The sequence below is a fragment of the Diadema setosum genome, chromosome 16 (assembly GCF_964275005.1).
Source record: "Diadema setosum chromosome 16, eeDiaSeto1, whole genome shotgun sequence".
NCBI classification, from domain to species: domain Eukaryota; kingdom Metazoa; phylum Echinodermata; class Echinoidea; order Diadematoida; family Diadematidae; genus Diadema; species Diadema setosum.
The window spans coordinates 6,605,773-6,615,073 of record NC_092700.1 but is presented as its reverse complement, the minus strand read 5'-3'; positions in this window follow the sequence as shown (position 1 = coordinate 6,615,073).

The window sequence follows — 9,301 nt, the reverse complement described above, 5'->3', positions numbered from 1 at the left end:
GTAGAATGGTTTTTGCAAACCTTTGATGTAGATACATCTTGTGCTAAAATAACTTCACATTAGAGAAATTGCAAATATTTGGAATAAAATACCCTCCTATTCTTCGTCTTGTCTATAGTGGATTTAACACGTTTTGGAAACAAACTCAATTGTATTGATGAAGAGCAATGGAATCGATGGATAAATACTGATTAAAATCTAGAAAACTACATTTTTATCCTATTTATAAATAAATTTATCAAATACAACATAATATCAAGTTAACATTAAAATATCAAATACGAACAGTATCAAAATGTAGATCAGTGCATCACAGAGCTCACAATGAAGGAGAAAAAAAGAGTCAATTTCCCATTAGGAAAGAAACATTGCAAACTGGATCAACATTATTGACCTCATTTTTTTATCAAATTTTGATGGTAATTCTCGTCTTATCAATGGTATCATTTCTGTATAGATTTTGATAGCACCGGTGACATCATTGATGTCCAGTTGTCTGATTTGTGATTTTTATTGTGTGTTGTTCTTGTACAGTAATATAATCGCTGGTAACAGAACTGACATTATGTTTTATTTTATAATACACGTTATAAATGAATAACAAAAATTTATCGCAATCATTTTCCAGGCACGTCGCCTTGAGCAACAGCAAGAACAAAGCATCACTCAATAACGTATTGTCAGACTACAAGGGTTATATTTGGATTCCGTGCCTAAACTTTCCATCTTACTTATCGGTGTCGTTACGAGCTGTGAAGGTTAACAAAGGATATGATCCAATGGTCGTCTGTGGATACCCAACACATTTCGAACAATCACTGAAATTTTGGGCCGAACGTTCGTTAACAAGCAGGTTGTCAACAGGTAAGCCTCCTTGTCATGTTATAAAATGGGTTTTAGAATCTCTGCAATCTGATTGGTCAATTGTCATGCATTGCTTTTTACTGATCCACACTGAGCCATGCATCCGGTAAAATCCGAACGCATGACTCAAGTCTTGTATAGTGTAGTAGGTGTACCGGACGCATGATGGGGAAAATGCTTGTATTTCATGAATTTGCAGGCCCATTTTATAACACAAATGATGCACAGGCCTATTGCGTGGATCAGTAAGAATTGGATGCTCTCGTTTAATTTTGGAACAGTCTCACTCGACCCACTCGCTGCACTCGTGGGTTTAAACAGTTCCAAAGTTAAACTCGCGCATCCAATTCTCACCGGTCCACTGTCCTCTGCATCATTTGTATATTATAAAATGGGCTTTAGAATCTCTGCAAATCTGATTGGTCAATTGTCATGCACTGATTTTTACTGATCAATACTGAGTCATGCATCCGGTAAAATCCGAACGCATGGCTCAAGTCTTATATAGTGTAGTAGGTGTACCGGACGCATGATGGGGAAAATGCTTGTATTTCATGAATTTGCAGGCCCATTTTCTAACACAAGTGATGCACAGGCCTATTCCGTGGATCAGTGGGAATTGGATGCTCTCGTTTAACTTTGGAAGATTCTCACTCGACCCACTCGCTGCACTCGTGGGTTTAAACAGTTCCAAAGTTAAACTCGCGCATCCAATTCTCACCGATCCACTGACGGTCCTGTGCATCATTTGTACAATGTACAATACCGACGCGAGAAATGTTCTCAAGAATCGCATATTCCATTGATTTAGGTTGTTTAAAATCTGCCAGTGTAGTGTGCTACGTACACTTCAGTTTCACTTTTCAGCGATTTGTAATAAAAATTTGTTTTAAGAAATAATAAGCCTTCTCTTTCTTTAACAAGAACACATTCAATTGAAATGCGAGTATTGACACAAAGCTATTCACAGAAATCCAACACACCATGCCGAATGAACCGTGGAGTACAATGTAATAATGGAAATGTTTTTGTTTTTGCTTGGCTCTGGTTAAAACTCGTTTTAACATTAGAAATGAGGGAAACCAAACCCCAACATCCTGTCACGTTAACCAACATTCTGATCCTCCTTTTAATTACGTGGATGGGGCATGTATATACCACAATCTTCATTTTGGGGGTTATTGTTGCCATGTCACCTCGTTAAAAGACATTAACCGGAAGACGATTTCAGAAGAATGTTGACGAACCGTTTCGCCCGTAATTTGACTGTTAATGCTTGATTTCATTTCGTCTAATCAGGATTCTACATGGCAATGAGTGCAATACATGTCTGTGACGAGCTGAATCTCTTCGGGTTCTGGCCGTTCTCTTCGCGCTTTAGTAACGAGAAGATGCAGGTGCCATATCATTACTATGATGACATAACCACTCTGGATAAAGTCAATCGAGTGCACTCGATGAATGACGAGTTCTCGCTCCTTCTGCAGCTACACAATTTGGGAGTGCTACGTCTGCACGGCGGATCATGCAGATAACGGACCTATTTTGCACTTAATTGTATCTTAGTAAAACCTAATAAATATTACGTAAATTGGTACCGCTTTGCTCTTTAAAAAATAAACCACACACACACACACACACACACACACACACAATGCTGTTGTCAATACATAGGGCAATAAAGTGACGTATCGTCAGGCATTGTTACTTGAATATCCCAGTCAATCTTAAAGGAAATTTTGGGAAGTATGTATGTAAAAGGGAAAAGGTTGTAAAGTGTATAGTTTTTATTAAGATGATATGAAATCAATGTATTGCCATGTTCAGAATAGGGAAGGATGCGAACACAGATTAATCCGACTGATGGCAACCTCCCTATGCTTCACTTCTTGGAAAGTATACAACTTTACTGAAAATGTGGAATACCTGACGATTTGACAGCCTATATAATGAGGAATGCATCTTCAATGTCTGTTTATCGATCCTGCCAAGAGAGCTGTTGTTGCCAGACATATGTTTATGAGTGACAGAAATCTTGTTCTCAACGAATTCGTGACGCGTCGACAACCATGCAAGCACAGTGATCCCTCGGCCCAGTGCAGAATCAACGCGCGTACCGACCTACTGCCCGGTCCTCGAAAAGATGAGTCTGCGAAGACTGCCTATGACCTCCGATGGCAAAAGGTGTCTCCACAAAGATATTGCTCACTGGAACTAAGGTTGTATTGAAATGCATATTAATAGTATAAAGCTGCTTCTAACTGAAATATGTATCATGAGTAAACTGCTCACCGATCAGATTTCTTTACCTACCTAATAAACAAATTCAGACATTTTTTTTTTTCAGATAACTAATTGCATGTAGTCCATACCATTGGGATGTTCGTTTTAAAAAGCGAAATTATCAACGATTCAAAGGTAATGAAAGTCACTAAAAAATCATGTTGAAAGTTTTCTATCATTGACTTGCAATGAATCTATTGTTTTGCATTGTAAGATACGAGACACTCATCCGAACATCTATTTTGTTTTAATATTCTACATTCTTATAGAATGTATATATATATCTTCTTTTTTGGGTGAAACTTGGTTAAACTCTGCACCCTTAACATAGCAAAGGTAAGCAGATGGTAAGGGGTGGTGATGATCGCAAAAGAGTCAGACAAGCTTGCTATCCCTTATGGCAAATTGATTTTGATGATTGTCAACTTTCCAGTGTTTATAATGTTTGAGTCTATGTTTTACTTACTTAATTTCTAAAGTGAGTGCGATATTTGGCCGACTCTCAGTTCGGCTTTGAAAAAAAAAAAATCTCATGCTTGGTTTTCATTCTTCGACAAGATTTAATGATTTTTTTTTAATCCCATGATAATATTATTGGAATGCTGGAAAGAACACAGTGTACCACAGTGTGTTCACAATTGTATTCACTTAATAGTCGACTATCAATATGTTAAAAAGCACAAATTTAACAGCCTTACGATTATTTCACACTGTGGTGTGCCTTTTTTTTCCCACAAAGTATTCACATAGAATGTCCTGTTTCACATTGTAAGACACTGTGTTTTTTTTTGCAATAGGGATTTTCCATTTTTTCAAGAGCTTCTTTATGATATTTAATGAGATTATATTGTTAGTAATGTTCTTGTAAATTATTACTCAAATGTGTCAGGTTATTTACAATTTTTCTTTTCAGGTTGAGTCCACGTTTTTAGCTCTCCATATACACTGTGACTTATATTGGAAGTCTCACAATTACAGCATTAATAAACTGTTTTTCATCAAACATTTTATTGAATTTTCTCTCAGCTTTGATATCTCCACGACTGAATTACGACATTTTTGCATGGGGAAGTTGTTCGAAAACACTCTCCAACAAACATTCAAAATACGTGCCATTCGAATTATTTCTCACGCTGGTTATCTCTCCCACACTAATAGATTATTTCGTGTATGCAGTATAATGTAATACGATTTACTAGTATAATAATGATAAGAATATCGCGGAGTCCATAATATCTAATGCCATTTCTGATGTATTCTATTTGTGCCATTAGGTAATTACTTGAGGGAGTTAACTCAGAGCACTGTCCTCCTTCTACACCTCGGTTGTGCCTTATTACGGATATTTTCCTGTTTTGTATGAATTTTCGGGCTTTTTTTTTGAGAGCTTCAATTCATTTCCGATCTCATGTTCCCCTGTTCCTTCACTTTTTTTCTTAGCTCTCAATATTACCGTAATAACTGTAAAAATACAATTTTTACTATTATTGTCTGTTAAATGTGTTTTGTGCATGTATTGTTATGTATTTTGGGTTGAAAGGATTGTCTTTTTTGAGATATATGAAAATAAACTAAACTGAAACTGAAACTAACGAATTGTGTACACCGTCGTTACAACAACAAAACAAAACAAAAAGGAGAAAAACGTGTAACAGTCATGCAGCATTCGGTGTCGGGTAAAAAACAAACAAACAAATAAACATCTAATTCCATGCAAGATGCCAAATGTAAACTGCGCATTCGTCTCGGCTCTCGTCGACTATGACAAGAAAAGGATTATACAATGTTTATATATATATATGTATGTATTTTTTTCCCCTTCCACAGGGTTCCTTTATTGAATAATATCATACACACAAATATATACAAAAAGAGATATGTATGTACATGCAGATTTAACACATGATATTCTTGGCCATTCTAAATACAATAAGAACAGCGAACAGTTACAAAAATCAATTATAAATTGCAAATTCTTTTCAAAGTGTCAGAAAATTACCTGACAAATCATTTCATAAGAAAACACAATCAGAAACATTTAGTAAAATGTAACCACTTTTTCATAAATTTCTTTTCTTTCAGATTTGTTTTACATATATACTTTTCCATATCATAATAACTTTTTATCGCTGACATGATTTGTTCAAAAACTGGCAAACAATTTTTGCATTTGGCTGTAAAAATTTCTTTCCTTACTATAATCATAATGCAATTGAGGGCACTGTTATTACGTCCATAAAAACCAAATAATTTATTTTGATTTGTAAGCTTAATATGAATAGCATTACGGGACAGCCAAAGCTCAAGTTTTGACCATATCTCGTTTGAATATATACAAGAACAAAATATATGCATAATTGTTTCTTCGCTGTTTTTACAAAAAGTACATAAGTTATCTGTTACTAATTTAAATCTCAATAAAGCGTCTTTCATATAAAGAATTCTATTTAGCATCTTGAACTGAAACCATCTCATGTTTACATCGACAGTTGAATAAAAGGGAATTTGGTAATAAAAACTCCAAATGATATTGTCAAAATCAAACTCCTGTTTCCATTTTATAAGACTTTTACATTCCTTTGTCTTATGTTTCAAGAAAGCTTGGTAGATATGTGCACAACCTTTTTTCACTTTCAGTATTAAAAACAATGTTTCAGGGATAATACATGTAGGTTCCATAATCTTAGGTATAACATTTTTATTATAACCAAATCGAATAGCATTACACAAGCCATAATATTGAAGAAAGTTTACTTGTACATTGTATTTACGTTGAAAATCAAAATATGAAATAAATTTTCCATCTGTTTCTAGAACATCGTTAACAAAACGTACCCCCTTAACACACCATGACTTATAATAAATTACATTATTACTAACTTGTATTCTAGGATTGTATATATATATATATATATATATATATATTGTAGATATATATATGTATATATATATATATCTTTTTGAGATATATGCGCGCAGAGTCTGATGCGAAAGCCGATGACGATAACAGCTGTTGTTTTTAGCTCACTTGAGCCTTCGGCTCAGGTGAGCTAAAAACAACAGCTCCTGAATACACACACAAAAGTAAAAAAAAAATTGTACAAGGCCAACACAATAGCATTGGAAAAAACGAAGGACAACAAAAATGACAGAAGAAAGAAGAACGAGCAGTATTAGGAATGTATTTAGAGAAGTCTGCGTATTTTGAGAGAACACGCCAATCCATTTTCAGGACTAATGAAAGCACAAATGTTATATCACAAATTATGTATTATGTGCTGAAATCAATTATCAAATGTTTTCTTATGTCAAATCTAAATGCAATAAGCTTACAATAGTCTTTCAAGCTGTTGTCAAGGAGTATTCCAAAGTTAAGGTCAACTATAAACGAACTTATTTTTGGTGCGTACTGTTTTGAATAATTGAAGATGGAACTCGAGAAATTGGATTGTCGCGTGGGATATTTAAGTACGTGACTATTTCGATAAACAATAATAAATCGTGAAATATCTTGGGAAGATGATTACTGTTACAATTAAACATATACCGACCCAATGCGTCCAAATCTTAAAAAAAAAAAAATACTGCTCGAATGTATATTACTCTTCAAATATTTGCAATTGCAGTTAACAAAGCTAATGATCTGTGATTAGTGACGTCATCATTTCCCTTTTTTTGTGATATTTGGAATAACTTTTGCGACTTTCGAATCACAATTTGTAACAAGGCCAGTTGCTGTATGAGACGATTTATGTGAACCAAAGGATCTAATTATAGTCTGTAACTTCCCCAATATGCACTATTAAAGCTATTGTGTTACTTCCCCTTTGATCCACGTTGTGGGTACCCGGAATGATGTGAAAGTTTATGTTATTTGATAAGCATGTGCACCCCTGTGAAATGGCGACTGGCTGGAATGCTCCCCAGGGAGTGGATAGTGAGCACTCTTTGTGCTGGTTGGAAATAATGTATCCAGACACCGGGGTAATAATGTATATAATATGCGCTTTGAGCACTCTAGGAGTGGATTTAGCGCAATATAAATCCATATTATTATTCAAATTCATGAAATTATTATCATTGTTATTATTATTATGATTAGTAGTAGTAGTACTGGTAGTAGTGTAGTATCTATGTACAGGGATGAGATAGCCTTTAAGGCAATATTATTGCATTTGACACGACTACCTTAGAAAATTTTTAACCCCCCCTCAAAAAAAAAAAAAAAAAAAAAAACCAGAAAAACATACGGCCATGAACTCGATTAACGTCTATTGCACTCCTTCACAGTCGTTACAAGAAAGTAATTATCATGAAAGAGATAGTTGATAGCCAACCTATGCCAAACACAAATCCACGAAGAACGATGCTGGAGCTTAAAAAATACTCCGCATGTGATGATAAGGGCACGAGTATCAGAGACTCTTCTTCATGTCTGATGCATGTGTCAAACAGACCTATCATGCCTATTGCAAGTGCAAAATTAATTCGTCTTTCCGTTTAAACCTATACCCCTCCATGACCATACGCAGCTCGGTCGTAGGTCCACAATTTCCAGTTCTGTGGCACGCTCATAAACAATTTTCTTTACATGCCTGAGTCAAAAACAATAATGATTAACTTGCACACACTCGTATAATCATGTTAAAACATCTTTAGAAAAGCAAACACTCATGATATACACATACATTATTATGTTTACGCAATCTCAAAAGAGTAATTTATGCGATTAATGTTTCAAAGTCCGAAAGAGAGAGAGAGGGAAAGAGAGAGAGAGAGATATTAAGTATGTTTGTGCGTCTATGAAGTAGGAAGGCAAGATGACAAACTAAGTCAAAGAGAATACCCACGCACTGACTTTTTTAAACTCGTTTTCACGCATTGTCTAGGACGAGAAGGCGGAAAGAGATTTCACTTCATGTACATGCACTTTGTTGTGGACGAGAAACAGGGCGACACCAGTGAAGTTATCTCAATCCTGCTCTTTGTTTAGGAAGACAGAAGGCAAAAAGGCGACAATGGCCCATTCAAAGGCCTGGTTAAAGATACAAAGGCATATTGGCGTCTCAGCATGTATAACAATTGCTGTGGAAACCTATGTGATGGTGTCGGTGTGTACCTGTTTTCAGATGAGACGGACCCTCCCCCCCCCCCCCCAACTCTCTCTCATGCCAATTTTGTTCTCTGCAGGTTGTCCTGACGTTATCAGAGTACACTATTAAAGGCATAGCTTAAAGCCATTGTTTCACCATTGGGAACAGAGATTCAAAGAGTGTTCAGGTTATCACATTGCACAAGTGTGGGTCAGTTGCATTACAAAACATCCTACCATTAAAAACAAAGGATTTGCACTAAAGCCATGAATATAAAAGGAGATGTCCCTATTTGTGTCAAAAACATAACTGTATAGGATTTATTAAGAAAAAATTTTTGTACATCTAAAAACATTGATTATATACATATGCATTACTAACTTGTTTCTTTCCCTTTTGAACTCACAGTTAAGAAATATTTTGAAGCACTAAAGCTTGGGCTATGTTTCTTATGCAAATGCCAGATAGTGCCTTTAATATTATAGATATAATTCTCGTTCTTGTCACAGGCTAGCTGCATTCATAATTATTAAATGAACTTACTGTGTCCCCTCAGTTCAGCTGCTAAAGTTTCGTGCTGGTAAGAACAGAGTGTCCACATAGTCGACTATGTGAAAATGCTCGAATTGAACAGCGTGAAGATGAATTTACACTGCAAGGTGTGGTTTTTAGCTCACTTGAGCCAAAGGTTTGTTAGTGAGCTATTGCGATCGCCCTTCGTCCGGCGTCCGTCGTGCGTCGTCCGTCGTGCGTCGTCCGTCGTCCGTCGTGCGTAAACTTTTTACATTTTTATCTTCTTCTTGAAAACCCCAAGACCGATTTTCATCAAACTTGGCAGGTAGCATCCCTAGGGGGTTAGGAACTCAATTTGTTAAAATGGGCACCATGACCCACCCAGGGGGCCCCCAGGGGGGCCCAAACCCCCCCAAATTAAGGAATCTGTAAAAATCTTCTTCTCTAGAACCAGAAGTGATAGAGCTAAGTTAATACTATGAGTTAGTACATTGATGACTGTAGTTTCAAGTTTGTTCATGGCAGAATCAGGGGTGCCCCCCTTGGGA